The sequence below is a fragment of the Tenrec ecaudatus genome, chromosome 13 (genome assembly GCF_050624435.1).
Source record: "Tenrec ecaudatus isolate mTenEca1 chromosome 13, mTenEca1.hap1, whole genome shotgun sequence".
In the NCBI taxonomy this organism is placed as follows: domain Eukaryota; kingdom Metazoa; phylum Chordata; class Mammalia; order Afrosoricida; family Tenrecidae; genus Tenrec; species Tenrec ecaudatus.
The window spans coordinates 16,582,793-16,600,774 of record NC_134542.1 but is presented as its reverse complement, the minus strand read 5'-3'; positions in this window follow the sequence as shown (position 1 = coordinate 16,600,774).

Here is a 17,982-nt window from a genome sequence, read left to right as displayed (position 1 = left end):
AGTCTGGGTAGACTAGAGAAACAAATCCAGAGATACTCAAATGTGTGTAAGAAAGAGCTTTATATATAAGAGCAACGGAATATTGAGAAAACATCCCAACCCAGTCCATATCAAGTCCATAAGTCTGATATTAGTGTATATGTTCAATGCCAATATATAAAGTCCTCTTTTGGCTCATGAAACACATGTAATGATGCCAAATACAGGAAGATCACAGGCCAGTGGGTGGAAAGTCTTGTGGATCCAGTGGCGGTGTAAGCAACTCGGCACTGGCCTGGGTCTCCATGTGGCTCCTCCAGCTCCAGGGCTGTAGCGTGGCTTCATGTGTCTGGTCAGCAGGAAGATGAAGCAGAGAGTGTGTCTCCCACCTCCAGAAATGAGGACAGGAGTTCCCAGAATCCTCAGAAGGCCATGCTCACAGAGAGGCCTCATTGCCTATGACCTGATTGACAGGCTAGACTCCACCCCTTTGCAAATTGACAGGAGATTATGTAACTGCCACATGTTTTAAACAAATCAATGAGGTGATAGTACATGATCCACAGTAATGAGACAGTACAGATACCATAACTCACATAAGGAAGATGAAGGAGAAGAGAGTAAAATCTAAGGGATAGTGAGGGGAGGAGACCCAAGAATACATGTTGGGCAAACCAACAGGGATTAAAATGATTCTTATTGTCCTGTGTAAAGCACACAGTGAGCGTCCATGCTTTCCTTCAAATTGCCTTGTTTCTATTTCTCCTCTCATTGGTTTCAGTTTCTCTTATGCTCATATCACGAGACAGCCTGGCTAGAGTCTGGAGCTCTCCCTTGAAGACATTTGCATTCATTTAATTAATTGACAGGATGAGTGCTACTCACCGGACAGGATGGCTCTCACTTTCTTATTAGATAATTGCACACTGCCCCATGACACTGTGGAGCTCATCATTCAGAAGAGTGTACATTAGGGGTGGAAACTCACCATGAATAATGATATCTACACATGCCACCCGCTTATCTCTACATCACTCGAAACACACACACACACACACACACACGTTTCCCATGCCCATTGTTGCCATTCATGACCTGTTGCTAGTTCTTCCCATGAAGGAGTCCTTTATGACCATGGGCCCTGGAACCCAAGGGAGTTTTATGTCAGAAGGAACCTCATAAGCCTTTCAGACCTGAATTTCGCATTTCTGAAGGGCATAGGAGCCACGGTAAATCTCAGCCCCAGTGACTTCACGGCATCTCAATAAAAGGGTGAAAAAGATTTTTGCAGAACGCAAGTAAAAACTGATCAGAGGCCATTAAAAGGAAATTCCACCGCCACCACTTTTTATTGTCTTCAGCCTTTTTCTTGGCATGTTAACCATTAACGAAATAAATGCATTTCAAATATTAGACAATTCTATTAACACCAAAGACTCCATTCTTACATAAACCTTAAATTGAAATCATCTTACATTTAATAGAAACAGACTGGTATTTAAAATGAGAAGTGGTGAGTGCAGAAAACCTATAAAAATGGATTTTATTTTTATAGGAAGTAGAAGTAGCTGAGAGTCATTTTTATAGAAATTACCTAAATGTAGGTATTCTGGGTGATTTTATGCTGTTCTTTACATTGATATGCATTGGCCAAGTTTTCTTCAATAAATATTTTACTTTTTAATTATTAGAAAAGATGCTTTATAATGGGCAATCACTATATGTTTCTAAGTTTAGCTAAGGGGATGGCAGGTGTTTATGGTATGGCTGAGAAATCTCTTCTCATCCGTTAAGACGAGACCTAATTAAAAAATCCCCATTATAGTCAAAAAGTGGTCAATCAGTAATTTCCCTGACCCTCAGTTTCACTGACATAAAATGGGAAGACAAGAATGCCTACCAAGTACAGTTGTGACTATTAAGTTATAGTCTATGGCTTGGCACACAGTAAACACACAATATAACTTAGTTATTGTTTGTGGTCCCATTGATAAGGTTAAGCTGAAATCTATTTATTCTTCCTGTCTCTGCCTTGGAAATTTTCTATATTTAGGGTGTTTGAAGAGAGTTCACTTCATCATAACTTTGTCAAGCCACAAGTTTCTTTGCTTACAGCTGAGTAGGCTGTTTCTAGAGGAAAACACACCCAGACATACATCAGCAGGAAAGTTCAGTGACTTCACAGAAGAAGCTGGGAGAACACAGATCTGGATGGGGGCTGCTGGAAGACCAAACGTAAATTGCCTTCCAAGAACCAGGGAGTCCCGAGGTAGCACATATGGCTAATGCGCTTGGCTCCTAACAAGAAGATTGGTACTCTCCATCCACCCAGAGGTAGCTGGAAAGCAAGTCCAGGTGATCGACTTCCAAAAGAATTCCCCCCTTGAAAACCCTGTGGGGTGCAGACTACCTGGTCACACACGGGGTTGGCGTGAGTCCGAATTGACTAGCCAGCAACTGTTCGTTTGGTTCCGCGATTGAGAGCTGGCGAAGGCATGCAGGAAGGGCAGTCACTGCTACGTTAGGTGGTAGGCCTGAGGTGGCCCTGGGTGAGCAAGGCAGGCAGTGACACACACAACGGTACATGTGAAGTGTGAGAGTAAAGACCAACGGGAACCACACCTGTAACTTCGATTGTGTAAGTGCCTTCAGACGTCACCCAAGGCCTTCCCCACGAAGCACCCAGACCATGATGAAGCGGAAGGGGAGATGCAGAAGTGACAGGCTGCGGGCCCAGCCTCTGGCAGCCAGGCAAGCCAGCAGTCAGCCCAAGGCAGATTCATCAACAGCATCAGGTACCCTGTCTCAGAGCTTCAGCCTCCCTGATCTCACGCTTTTAAAGCTCCTGGCTTGCCCTCGCCCAGAACCATCCCTGGAAGGGACTACTGGGACACATGATTCCATTTCGCTAAGATTACACTGTACAGAACCACCAAACATGGCCTTCTCTTCACACTGTGCACCTGGGGCTAAATGCTAACTTTGATCTAAGCTCAGAGGATTTCCAAAGCCTTTGGCTTTGGATTTATTTAAATGGAAAGAAAAAGAAGAAAAAAGTAAAAAACAACCCGATTTCCTTTTTTTCAGAGGAGAAATCTCAGACTCCCTGAAAGCTATCACCGGGATTGGAAATGACTCCAACTCTCATCAGAGAGAAGGTGAATGGCTGGAGGAGCACTCAGCTCGACGCATTCCTCTTTAGGAGTCATCTGCAAACAGGTTCACCTGGAAGTTCGGACTTCCTTGTTCTCTCCAGGGACCCCAGCACTTCCATTTCTAACACGTTTTTTCAGATGATGCTGGTGCTGATGTTGACAAACGGCTGTGCTTGTCTCCCAGTGAATGGTTATGGATCCTATCACCTGTACCAAAGCCAAACTCACTGCCATTGTGTCAATTCTGACTCATAGGGACTCTATAGAGCTGGGTAGAACTGCCCTTGTGGGTTTCCAAGAATGTAACTCTGTGGAGTAGAAAGCACCATCTTTCTACAATGGAGAGGTTGGTGGTTTTGAATTCGTGACCTCTTGGTTAGAGCCTGATTTGAATCACCATGACAACAGGGCTCCTAGAACCACCTATAAACCTTTATACCCCTTCAGCTCTCCATGCCCAAAGAAATCCTGGCCATGTGCTGGGTGTGAGCGTAGCTGTTAGCCAAGTGAGAAGAGACCTGGAAATCTGCTTTCATCATAAAGACAGCCTGCAAACCCGCTGGCCATTCCACTTTGTCGCTTTGGGTCAGGATGAGTTGAAAGTGGCTCCAAGACACAATAACAGGAACGTCAAGAGGTCTGTATATGTGTTCTGGGTGGGAATAGAGAGAGTTCACTTGTGTAAGGCCAGGTTGATTAGAGGAACAAATCCAGTGACACTCATACATGCGTAAGAAAGAGCTTTATATTGAGAAGTAATTATATATCAAGAAAGCATCGCAGCCCAGTCCAACTCAAGTCCACAAGTCTGATTCTAGTCCACAAGTCCCTCTTCAGACTCATGCAGTCACATGCAATGATGCCGAATGCAGGGAGATCACAAGCCGATGGGTGAAGAGTCCTATAGCTCAAAGGTTGATGGAAACATGACAGGACTCTGACAGCTCTTGGGGTGGCCAGCAAGCAGGAAGGTAAAGGCACAGAGGGGTGGAGAGGCGCTGAGGGTCCTCCTAAAAAGAAAGCCAACTCCCAACCACCCAAGGAGACAGCATCAGCCTTTGACCTGATTGTCAGGTTGGATTCCACTAGTACACTTTTATACATCTTTAAATTGACATAAAATTATCTAACTGTCATAGATGTGCATACCTATTTAAAAAGGACAGGACAGGTTTAGAATTAGCACATTAGAATTAGCTTATTTCCACTATGTTAATAACTGTTATCAGAAAAACAGAGGTTCTGCAGTCAATATGGTGTGAAACACGGAATTAAACATTGTTCAGTCAACTGCTATATAGGCTATGTCTAGAGGTAGTATGCATACAGCAAGGACTCTCTATCATGTATTATGCACAATGAATTCACACTCAGGAACCCTGAGAGGAAGCTATTATTATTATTGTTCCTATTTTTCATATGAGAATATTGAGGTGTGGCGAGGTGAATATCATGGCTAAGGTGAATATCATGCATGATATTTTAAGGGTAAACTCAAGTGCTTGCCATTTAGAGCCTAAATTCTTGACCATGTTGTGCTGCTTATCTAAACTCTTCACAGTCTAATGTTTACAAAAATCCCCAAGAGCAACATTCAACAATTCTCAGGTGATTCAGTTATGAACTCCAGCCCCTTCTTCACCACGCCCAGCCCTTTGTGTTTGAAAGAAGCTTCCAGGTCTAGTTTTCCCAAGAACACACTCAAGAATGAAACATTGCTTTAAAACCTTTAAAATCCAGACTTGGATTAAATTAGATCTGTTAAAGGCAACTCACTCCGCCAACCACATACTGAACTTGTACCAAACCCTCTTCTCCGGTAAACAGGTGAGGAACCCTTGGCTTACATTGTCAGCCAGAGTGAAAAATGAACTCCGGGGAAACCATCATTGCACTCGTTCTAAGAAGGTCATTCTGTAAGACTATTTGAATGTCTCTTTTACCTTCAGTTTTCATTAATATTATTATTATTTTTATTATTATTATTTACTAGTAAGGAGCCCTGGTGGAGGAGTAGGTTACACTGGGCTGTGAACCACGAGGTTAGCAGTGTGTATCCACCCACAATGCCCTGGGAGAAAGATGATGCTCTCTGTTTCTGTCGAGATTTATGGCCTTAGAAACCCAGAGGGGCAGTTCTACTCTGCCCTATAGGGTGACTATGTGTCAGAATCCCCCCATAGCAATGAGTATGGTTTGGTTTTATTCTCCATATCTATAAGTTTGATAGTTATTTGTTCTCGGGGACTGAAGCATTACAGATCTGTATGTCTATACAGAGATGCTTTAATACATTCATCTCACTGCCATCAAGTTGATTTGTCCTCAGTGTGACCCTCAACCACAGGGGCCAATTGCCCTTGTGGGTTCTCAACACTGTCATTCTTCACAGAATTAGAAAATCCCCTCTTTCTCCTGGGGAGCAGTTGGTGGTTTTGAACTAATTATCTTGTGGTTAGCAACTCAGTATGTAACCAATATTCTACCAGAGCTCCACTAATATGTACCTATTACTAATGAAAAGATGTACAAATAACAGATATGTGTACTATTGTAAATATTTAAATATCAGATCTGTTAAGGGCACTTCATTATAACGCTCTGTCATAAATCAGGGATTGGTATATCTCATTGTGCCCTGGTTGTGTGGTTGTAGATTTAGTGTAAGGAATAATTGTGACTTTCTAATACTAAGGAACTGACTTTCTTTTATATTAGTGACACTGTGAATAATATAAGTGATCAATTTTGGGGGGGTTCCACTCAAAAATTGAGGTTCACTTTTGAAAGCATACTTAAGGCATTTAATACAATAGTTAAAAAAAAACCTTTTCTATCAGAAACCAAGTTTTTCCTAGTAAATAACTGTTACAGGCCTCTTCCCTTTCCCTTCGTGAGGTCCTCACCAGCAGCTTTAATGGACCAACTGCTCCCCCAATGCCACATGTGGTCAAGCCCACAGGGTCTGATCTGGAAAAAGTGTATCTCAATATGCACCGTCAGTGTTTTTTCATCACGCATGTTGTCATAGCAACCCCACACAGCACACTGCCCAGTCCCGCACCATCCTCGCAGTTGCTGTTTGTGAGCCTTTGCTGCACCACTGGGCCCGGTCATCTGGCTCCTTTATGCTGCCCTTCGACTTGACCTGGGTTTCACCAGCGTAGCCCAGGGATCCTCCTGTGTGGCTCATCCAAGACAAATACCCAACCAAAGAACCAAAGGTGACCCTGCACGTAGTGTTAAACATCTTCAATTAGGAAAATAAATGTGACAGTGGAAGGACAAGGGTGGGGAGAGGCTAGAGAAGGCTGTTAGTGCTTTTATTTCTAAAAGCAAATTAAAATGATAAGTTTCTTTGGTTCCTCAAGCAGAGCAAAGCTTGTGTTGATTAGTTAGCTTTAATTTTTTTTCCTGATAAAATGATATTATACCTTAGTCAGACATCTTTCATGGTTGACTTTCACAGGAAGGCACAGAAGGTGACTTTTGCAGAAATCTGCAAGAGTTTCATCTAGTTTTCTAAGGGGCTCTGAATCCTTTGATATTTAAATCCCTTTCTTTTAAAGCATAAACCAGTGATATCTTCTTCATCCTTTTCCCTGATTTAATTGTTACTTAGCCTAAATCTGCAAGATCTTCATTTGCCACTCACTGGCTTGGGGGTCAAGCTGTTGTCCAACTTGACTTTCATCTACTTCGGGTGGTCCTGCCTTTCTTTCATGATTTGCAGCTTGCCTGTATAATGAACTCTGCTCACATTGTACCACTGTGGTCAGAAGGTAGAACTGGCCGAGGACTCAAATAGGCAAGGATGGATGCTAGCGTGCAGCAAGGATCTAATGTTCAAAGTTTACATCCAATCAGGAATACTCATATCTTCACCATTTTACTTTTTCCATGCACCCCTGGTTAATTTCAGAGACTCGGTAATGAGTCTTACAAAGACTCCCTTAATATAACAATTTCTTGGTACACATTTTGTGAATTAACATGCTCAACGTATGACCTTACTCTGATATTTCCTCTGTTTCATCTTTCTTAACTGATTCTAGTTTGTTATTTTGATGCAAATTTTGCCTCTCCAGAAGGCAAAGCACAACTTTGTTTTTTTCTTTTTGAAGCTGTGCAAAAGGATTAGGAAGACTAAGCAAGTTAATATCATACCTTTTAAGCCACAGAATCCAAAGGCTTGGCCTGACCCCTCACGTTACACTGCCTTGGAGCGCTGACATACTGACCGGGCACCATTCAAGCTTTCTGTCTGTCCATTAAGCATATGACATTCGGTTCCCAAGCATGACTGTACTCTCATCCTTCTGCTTCTTTTTTCCAAATATTTACATGGATCTTTATATTATTTCAATGCAAGAGAGGTCCAGCTGTCAGCCACTGGGATTCCCGTTTCCAAAGGAAAAGAAGTGCAAAGTGCATAGCTCCCACTCTTTGTCCGAAAGGCAAGTGAGAAACATTTGCACAAATATATATATGTAATCCTCACAGCTAATTATGATTTTTTCTCATTTCGGTATTAATTATTATTTTTTTAAAATCACGATTTCTTTCTTCCCTCATGGCAGCTCAATTGTCATTAAAAGTACCACTCATTGTGTGAATTCTCTATTCATATTCATGAGGTCAGGACCATTCAAACACAGTAATTGAGCAGTCTGATTGGCTGAATGTCCCACAGTGGTTTGGAGCCATACTGATTAACAAAAGGGACTAAAGCCTTTGCTGAGATAGGAAGGATAATTATGTAGGACCCTAAATGGGGACTCCAATCATTTGACAATGCCCATTGGACTCGCATAATATTAGTACATTATCTACCATCCCACTATGATTAACTAGGATTTAATTATTCTTTTTTTTAATGGGGCTTATCCCCAATAAATTCTAGCACCTACCAACTCAGCACAACTGCACTTCCGGGGTTTCTAGAACAAATGTTTCTCTAGAATGTAAACCAGGCATCAGCATAGATAAAAGAACTATGAGCAAACACTGGGAAGCTATTTTCAGGAGCATCTTGTGTGCATAGTTAGTGTTGAGTTGGTCGTGTGTTGTTGTACTCTAAGCGGGGAAAAAGAAGACTACCTTTTGCCTCGTGACTCCTTTCTTTGGGCTTCAAGGAAGAGTTCGATTTCTACTCTTCTCAGTATTCTGCGACAGTAATTAGCCTCACTAGCCTTCAGATTTCTTTTCTATAAAATGTGTCAGGTTGGAGACAATGGCTCAAAGGCTATTTTCTACTTTAAAATGCTGTGCTCCCATACACACGGCTATCTGTTCTATTTCAAGAGCGGGCTCTTTGTAAGGTGACATAGCCCGCATTGTAGTTGACCAAGGTCTTCCAAATGAATTCTGTAGACTAGGACAGCGGGTCTCAACCTGGGAGTCGTGACCCCTTTGGGGGTCAAACGACCCTTTCACAGGGCCTGCCGATTCCTAACAGTAACAAAATGAAGTTATGAAGTAGCAACGAAAATAATGTTATGGTTGGGGGGTCACCACAATATGAGGAACTGTATGAAAGGGTGGCGGCATTAGGAAGGTTGAGAACCACTGGTGTAGAAGGTATTTGAAACCATTCCCTGGAGTGGGGAAAGAACTAATCAAAACTTTGGTTATTTACATTTCTTTTAAAATCTTCTACTATATATGCATGCTTTCTATTCAGTTGGATTTTCTTACCCCTTAATATGTGCCAGGCACAATGATAAATTTTATATACTTATTAGCATGATTTAATCTTCCCAGCCAATCTATTTAGATACTTGTATAATACTCATCGTATTGATAAGGAGCCTGATCAATGAGGAAGCTATGGAAATTGTCCGAAGTCACTAGAGTAGGAAATGTCCCAGCTGAGACTTGAACCTAAGCATGAGTTCAACCTTTGGACCAGTGAAATACAGAAGCACTAAAACAAATAAGTATTCAAAGAAGCTGTGCAGGACATACTCTGTAGACAGCTTCACCGTCAGAGTCCTTGCCTCCTGATAGCCACACATCTGTATCATTCCTTCTTCTTGTGGGTGGGCCTGCTTTCAATGAATATATTGTGGACAAGGAGGTGGGTTACAGGCTATGGATTAAGACTTGTTGTTTTGTTTTATTTTCAATTGTGAGGATTTTCCCCCCAATAGGTTTATGGTTATATAAGTCACATATCACACAATTCAATAGTTCAATCACATCAAGAAGGATTATACCATCATCATCATCACAGTTTTAGAAAATTTTCATCAATCTGAAAAAAACAGAACATATTAAAAATTGGAACAAGTATCCATTGATTCAAAAGGGAGATCTGCGCAATGATTTTCATTCAGCATTGTTTAGTAAATTTCTAAGTCTGCAGAATAACTACTAAAAAATGTGCTCAATAAAGATTTGGTGAAAGACAAGCCTTGAGGAAGATATTCCTGCTCAGAGCAGCCAAAGCACAGAGAGGACCATATGGCGGGCCCCACTATGAGACACGACATCCCACACTGACCCATAGCCCTACAGGAGGCAACACTGGAGACACAGTGTGGGAATTGCACCCGATCTGACCCCGCCACACCGAGGCAAAGCACTAATGGTCTGCAACATAACATCAAGGGGAGCAGAGCAAGGAAGTCCTGAGGGAATGCCAAAAATAGACTTTGGGACCAGGGGTGGCATCCCATCAGATTTGACCAGAAAATCCTCCTAAAGGTCAACAAACAGACCTTGAACTATTTACAGGCTTTTCTCTGTTTTTGTCATTGTTTTTTTGTTGTCGTAGTTGTTTTGTTTTCTTTTGTTGCTTTGTTTTGCTCTGGCTTGTTTTTTGTGCATATTATTATCTCTGCAGGTCTATCTAGATAAGATAGGGAGGATAAACAATCTGGAAGAGAAAACAATGGACCAATGGTTCCAAGGGGACATGGGAGAAGGGGAAGCGGGAGGTGGGGGGGGGGGAAGGAAGTGGGTGTTAACCAACCCAGGGACAAGGGAACATGTCATCCAAAATCCATGGCCAGGAGGGTGTAGGAGGCCTTGTAGGGCTTGATCAAAGGCGATGAACTACGGAAACTCATATGAAGGTTGAGCATGATAGTGGGACAAGAGGAACGTATAAAGAAATAGAGGAAAGAACTAGGAGGCAAAGGGCATTTATAGAGGTCTAAATACAGGCATGTACATACGTGAATATATTTATATATGACCATGGAGAAATGGATCTATGTGCATATATTTATAGGTTTAGTATTAAGGTAGCAGATGGACGTTGGGCTTCTACATAAGTACTCCCTCAATGGAGGAACACTTTGTTCTATTAAACTGGCATTCCATGATGCTCACCTTCCTGACACAATCGCTGAAGACAGAGTGGGTGCATAAGCAAATGTGGTGAAGAAAGCTGCTATCAAAAGATATAGCATCTGGGGTCTTAAAGGCTTAAAGATAAACAAGCAGCCATCTAGTTCAGAAGCAACAAAGCCCTAATGGAAGAAGTACACCAGCCTGTGTGATCACGAAATGTCAATGGGATCAGGTATTATGCATCAAAGAACAAAAAATCATTATCACTGGGAATGAGGGAGAGTGTGGAGTGGAGACCCAAAACCCTTCTGTAGGCAACTGGACATTCCTTTACAGAACAGTTGCAGAGAGGAGATGAGCCAGTTAGGGTGCAATATAGCACCGATGAAATATACAACTTTCCTCTAGTTCTTTAATTGGGGTCACTATCATGACCCCAATTCTACCTTACAAAGCAGGTTAAACCAGAGCATGTACACTGGTATAAATAAGAGCTTGTGACATAGGAAACACAGAAACAAGACAGATTAAACCCCTCAAGACCAACAATGAGAGCAGCGATACCAGGAGGGGAAGGGGAAAGTGGGGTAAAAATAGTTAACCGATCACAAGGATCTACATATAACCCCCTCCCCAACGGGGACAGACAACAGTAAAGGGAGACAGACAGTGGAAGATATGGAAAAATAATAATTTATAAATTATCGAGGGTTCATGAGAGAGGTGGATGGGAGGGAATGGAAAAAATGAGCTGATAACAAGGGCTCAAGTAGGGTTGTACCAACCCCCAATAAAATGTGCTTGACACAATGGATGGATGGATTGTGATAAGCGTTAGGGGCTTATACAAATTTTATCACTATCCATCCGTCCATTCATTGTGTCAATAACATTTGTACATTTGTTGCCATCATCATTCTCAAAACACTTTCTTTCTACGTGAGCCGTTGGTATCAACTCCTCATTTAATTCGCTCCCTCCCTACCCACCTCCCTCATGAACCCTTGATAAATTATAAATTATTACTATTGTCATATCTTACATTGTTGTCTGTCTCCCTTCACCCACTTTTCTCTTGTTTGTTCCCTTGGGGGTGGACATTGTCGATCATTGTGATCAGTTCCTCCTTTCTCCCCCACCTTCCCCTTCTCCTCCTGGTATCACTACTCTCATTATTGGTCCTGAGGGGTTTTTCTGTGCTGGGTTCCCTGTTTTTTGAGTTCTCATCTGTACCAGTGTACATACTCTGGTCTAGTTGGATTTGTAAGGTAGAAATGGGGTCACGATAGTGGGGGGAAGAAGCATTAAAGAACTAGAGGAAGGTTGTAGGTATTGTCAGTGATACACTGCACCCAGACCGCCTCATCTCTTCCTTGTGACCCTTCTATAAAGGGATGTCCAATAAAGACTTATTCTTGTCAGCAGACTTGCTCTAGAGACTTCTCTCCCTTTGTGGGTTCGAAGAAGCAAGCTACCACGTGGTGATCTTCCTATAAAGGTCAACAGCTACCAGGAAGTTGTAGACAGCCTCCAGGCACATGCAGTAAAACAAAACAAAACAAAACAAGACAAAACTGAATCGAAGTTTTCAGAACTGTAAATACAAGAACTGTGGCTAACGATGTGTAAATGAGAAGGTAGTTCCTTCTCCAGTTGAGCCTCAGATTTGACTGTAACACAACGGTCTCAATTACTGCTATACAATAATTACACTCAGCTAAGCTGTACCTCGACTCCTGACTCATAGAAACTGGGAGATAATAAATGTGTGATGTTTAAGCTGCTAAGCTTGTTATCATTTATTGCGTGGCAATAGAAAACTAATATAAAAAGTATCTGCTCATTCTTTTAAACTAAAAAAGATAAACAATTAGACATGTATATCATTTTAGTTTCTCTTGACTAAAAGTTCTGCCATTGACCCCAAACTGTCTCCCTGGAAAAAGGCTTCTCAAAAGGACATCAATTCGTGTGTAATTATGAAAACTACATGCTTTGAGCTTGAGAGATTTCTTTTCTCTTTACTTCATACATTTTGAAAGCATTTCTTTCACTTCTTTAAGTGGAGTAGCATAAACGACCTTTCGTTGGGATATAATCTTTAGAGTTTAACAAGCTCTTTGTTATTTGGATTTCAGAAAGAGCAGCAGCAGCCCAGGAGAGTGTTTCCCCTTCTCTGCTCCCTGCCAAAAATAAACCGTTACCTTGGTAAACAGAGGCGCAATTGACTTTCAAGTACACTTCTATTATGCTTTTCTCTGTTTTCAAAATGCTGATAATACTTTTAATTATGGTCACCTTTATTCCAGGCCACTGCTTCCAGATCAATATGCTTATGTAAATATTAATTTGTAGAAATACCAATTACAGAGGAAAGCAACAGCACAATACTCATTGCCCTTGAGTCAATTCTGACTCACTGGGACACTAGAAAACAGAGCAGAGCTGTCCCTGGCATTCTCTGATGCTGCCTATCTGTGTGGGAACAGAGTCTACTCTCTCTCTCTCTCTCTCCCTCCCTCCCTCTCTCTCTCTCAGAGCTGCCGGTGGGTTCCAACGGCTCACCTGACAGGTAGCACCTTAATTTGTACCCATTGTGCCACCAGGGCTCCAAGCCCAGAGGAGAAGCGGCTCAAAGTTAAACTGGATTTAGAGGAGATAGGAGATTCTGGGAAGACAGGGGTTTTAAGCAAGGAGTCCTTTCTGTCCATGAAGCTAGAAGAACCCAAGATGTAAGGTAGAGAAGTGACATTCGGGATTCTAAATAGCTCTCTGCTCTCACTCTAGTAGAAAGAGGAACTATTTAAAGTTCCTGTGCATCTGGGGTAGATCCCTGGGTGGCCCAAACAATTTGTTCGCAACTGCTCATGGAAAGCTTGGTAGTTTGAATCTACCCAAAGCCTGTGAGTAGAAGAAAGGCCTGACAATCTAGTTCCAAAAGATTACAGTCAAAAGCACAATGTTTACATTGAAGCACCTGAAGTCACCGTGAGTCTGAATCCATGAGTCGGAATCAACTTGACAAAAATGCGTATTTGTTGTGGCTTTTTTGTTTGTTTGTTTTCTTCTGCTGGAATGCTTTCCTTTGAGGGACAGCAGGGTATCTGGAGCAGCCATTCTCAACCTGTGGGCTGCGACCCCTTTGAGAGACAAATGGCCCTTTCACAGGAGTCGCCCAATTCATAACAGTAGCAAAATTATAGTTATGAAATAGCAACAAAAATAATTTTATGGTTGGGGGGGTCACCACAACATGAGGAACTGTATTAAAGTGTGGTGGCATTAGGAAGGTTGAGAACCACGGGCATAGAGAAAAAGTAAAATGACATTCAGTATCTCAGGGGGCTCACCAGCCTGAATGGAAAAAATACATAGAGTAGGCCCTTCAAATAATGGATTTGCTTGAGAAGTCAGACTAGAACATGCTCACTTATAATAGTTAAGTGTTGCAAGTGTTATAGTAAGAAATGCTAGTTATGATAGCTTCAGATGAGCACACACACACACACAACTATTTGGGGAAATTAAAACACCATTTAAAAACTATAAAACATTATAAATGAATTGAAAAAGAAGGTCCCAGTTGACCTGAGATGTCAAGTAGAATGGGATGTGATGCCTTTGGACAAGTCTATGAGGAAGAGAGGGAGGTTGAAATGGAAAAGATAACCAGGAGCTAGATCGTGCACTGCTTCTGGGGAATATAGATAGATATAGATATATTGCTTTTTCTTGTGACTTGGCTGAAGTTTCGCAAAGCAGATCACTTTCTCATTTGCACACACTTTGTTTCAGCTCACTAATTGCAATCCCCACAAATGCAACAGCACTCATCCCACTTCCTCCCTGTGTTTCCTGTTTCCCTCCCTCTTTTTTTCAACCCTCCTGAACTTTGCCCTTGGGTAGGTGCTGCCATTTTGATGGCAATTGATTGTTTTTCTCAGGTCTGTGTTATTGTTCACCTCATAGATTTGTTGCACTGAAAATTGACCCATGGGTTTGAGTTCATTAAACGCCATCATCTCAGGGGTTCCACAAGGCTCCAGCCAATCAGAAAGAGTGGTTTATTTTAGGATGTTGATTTTTGTTCCACCATTTTCGCCCTCACGATGGGCCTTCTAATTCGATCCTTTTTAGTGCCGTGGGTAGTGGTAGCTGGCCATTGTTTAGTCCTTCTGGTCTCAGGGTTGTAGCGATTGATGTGCACATTCGAGCATGCTTTTTTTATGGTTGAAGATTTTTTTTTATTCTGAGAACAACGAGCAGGCATTAAAAGGTTTATAGAACCTGGCAGACATGATTAAATTAGTGTGAGGAAAAGTTGCTCTTGTGTTCTGTAGAGGGATTGGAAGAGAGTCAGCAGACACAAATGAAAGTCAAAGAATAGCGAGAAAGCAAAGTATTCGTTCAGGGAAGAGATGATAGGGAATGGGGGCAGGGCATGTGTATGGAGGTAGGGCATGATGGGAATGACAATGAATGGACTAGTGTAAGAGATGTTTTAGAGACAAATTTATAGGATCCTGTTATGGAATAACTGCCGGGGTAAGAAGAGGAGAGCAAGATGTCTAATTACCTGAAATGAATGCCTATTTGAGAGAGCCAATAAGAAGCTGACTAGGTGTCCTAAGAGCAGACTCTTGCTTCTGGCCCTGATGTCTGGAAGGAGGAACTTCTTGCTTTTCTTTCAAACACACTACATATTTCCTGCAAGACTCAGAGACTGTCTGCTTTCTTGCATTCTTGGCCATTTATATTCCCACAGCACCACCGCCCTTTATAATATCACTCAACTATTACAGGCCCGGAGATCCACTAGTGAGACAGGATCCCAGGATGGTAACATTGAGCAATTGAGTCTCAGCTCTCTTTGAGTGCTCAGGAATATATCAAAATATTCCAGCTTTGTTTCCACTTCCTAGACGCTAGTTGGAAGGTAGGCATATATCCAAAAGGCCCAGAAATATTGAGAAAGGATTGAGTATTATAAAACTTCTATTAAAATAGTACAGGACTTATCAAAGTTCCTAAGAAGTCATTTTCCAAGTGGCAGTGCAGCAGCTTCTGGGCACTTTCAAGTGGAAGCTGAAGTAGCTCATGACCTACGTAGCTGCCATCTGTATGCACTCGATCAAGCTGTTTACCCACATTAAAAGAGCTCATATATTCTTAATATGTTTAGGCATTCTTGGACCTCAGCTGTCGATGTTTTTGTTTGTTTGTAAAAGATGTACAAGATTTACACATGTGCAGATAAAATCTGGGAACTATTTTCATCATAAATAATTTTAGTCTCTTCCTATTTATCCAACTGATTAGGGAGTGCTCTTTCCACGGCTATTCACTCTGCTAGTCTACGATCTTTTTGTTTACTTTAGCTCTTCCTGTTTCTGCTTATTTTTATGACATCAGAAGTGATTCATAAATCAGACAATATCATGTCCAGGCTCAACTTTCTCCCAGTGGTTTCCCATCATGCTTAACATAATTATGATGGGCTACAAAGCCCTATCTATAGCCTTTGGCCACGTTTTCAACTTTTTCTTTTCTTCTCTCCTTAACCCAGCATACTTTTAGCCATGTTGTCTGCTGTCAGGGAGCTAGCAAGTTCATACACACATCAAGGCCTTTATATATTTTTCTGCCCCATCTATTTGAAAAACTCTTCTTAGAGATAGGACTTCCTTTCCATGGTAACCATCATGAATGTTTACTAATGGCTGGCTCACTTTTACTGCAGAAGATTATTTTGATGTTATATCAATGATATGTAAGCAAAGTGGGCACATTGCGTCTAAATGAAGCATTGGATCATTTCTAACTGCACAGTGTTATGCTTCAATCCACTGTTTCTGAGCTATAGAGATCAGAAAGGATGTTTCCCAAGATAGTATAAGATGCCAGAACCTATAATGAAGTACTACACATCCCTTAAAAGCAGTGATGAACTCAAGAAACATATTGTCACATGGGAAGAACTGGAGGAAATTATGCTAAGCAAAGTAAGCCAAGCACAAAAGGACAAGCACAACATGAGTCTGCTGAGGCAAGCTTAAAAATGCAAAGGGGGCATAGGAGAAAATCTACTGTATACATACATTCCTGGGATGAGGTCCAGATATTATGGCAGGGACCAGATCCAATCCAGGGATACATATGACAGCCAACTAAAAAGGAGGGGGAAAGAAAGAAAGAAAGAAAGAAAGAAAGAAAGAAAGAAAGAAAATGGGTAGTAGGGGAATGGGGCACTAACCCACCCAAGGGGAGGGTGTTGTTTATATCTCCACAGAAGAGGGAGCGAGGGACCTGGTATGCCAAGACATGAATGCAACATACCACCATAAAGCAGGAGACCAATAGAGAGATCTGCGGAGCTGGACCCAGTCCCAACTATGTGGACTCCCCCACCACCCCACAGAAAAATGCACTTCAGAGGACAGCACTGAAGCTACAGCTCAGGCACATCTGATCAGAGCACACAGGAGTAAACACAGAGGGAAGGAGAGAGAGTGGAGCACATCCTGGCCCACCAAGCCCCAAGGATGATATTCCTGCTCAGAGCAGCCAATGCACAGAGAGGACCATAGGGCTGGCCCCACCACAAGACACGACTTCCCTCATTGACCCAAAGTGCTATGAGGGAACAAAACTGGATCTGACCCCATCACCCTGGGATGAAACGCTAAGGGTGTGCAACAGAGCAGCAAGGGGAGCAAAGCAATGAAGTCTCCAGGGAATACTAAAACTAGAGTTTGGGACCAGGGCATGACACCCTATCGGACTTGACCAGAAAACACTCCTAAAGGTCAACAAAGACCTGGAACTATGTTTAGGCTTTTCCTTTTTGTTGGTTTGTTTTCTTTTGTTGTTTTGATTTGCTCTGTCTTGTTTTTGTGCTTATTATTATCTCTGCACATCTATTTAGATAAGCTAGGCGGGATAAGCAATCTGGAGGAGGAAACAACAGACTGACTCAGTAGGTACATGGGAGAGGGGGAGGCAGGGGAAACGAAGTGGGTGTTAACAAACCCAGGGACAAGGGAACAACAAGTGATCCAAAATCCATGGCGAGGAGGGTGTAGGAGACCTGGTAGGACTTAATCAAGGGAAGCGTAACCAAGAGGAATTACTGAAACCTGAATGAAGGCCAGACATGAGAGTGGGACAAGAGGAACATAAAAGGAAAGAAGAAAGGACATGAAGACAAAGGATATTTATAGAGGTCTAAATACAGGTATGTACATATGCAAATATATTTATATATAAGGATAGGGAAATAGATCTATCTACATATATTTATATGTTAAGTATTAAGGTAGCAGACAAACATTGGGCCACTACTACTCAAGTACTTCTCCAACTCAAGAACACATTATTCTAATAACCTGGCATTCTGTGATGCTCACCTTCCCATCATGATTGTTGAAGACAAAATGGGTGCATAAGTAAATGTGGTGAAGAAAGCTGATGGTGCACAGCTATCAAAAGATATAGTCTATGGGATTTTAAAGTCTTGAAGTTAACCAAGTGGCCATCTAGCTGAGAAGAA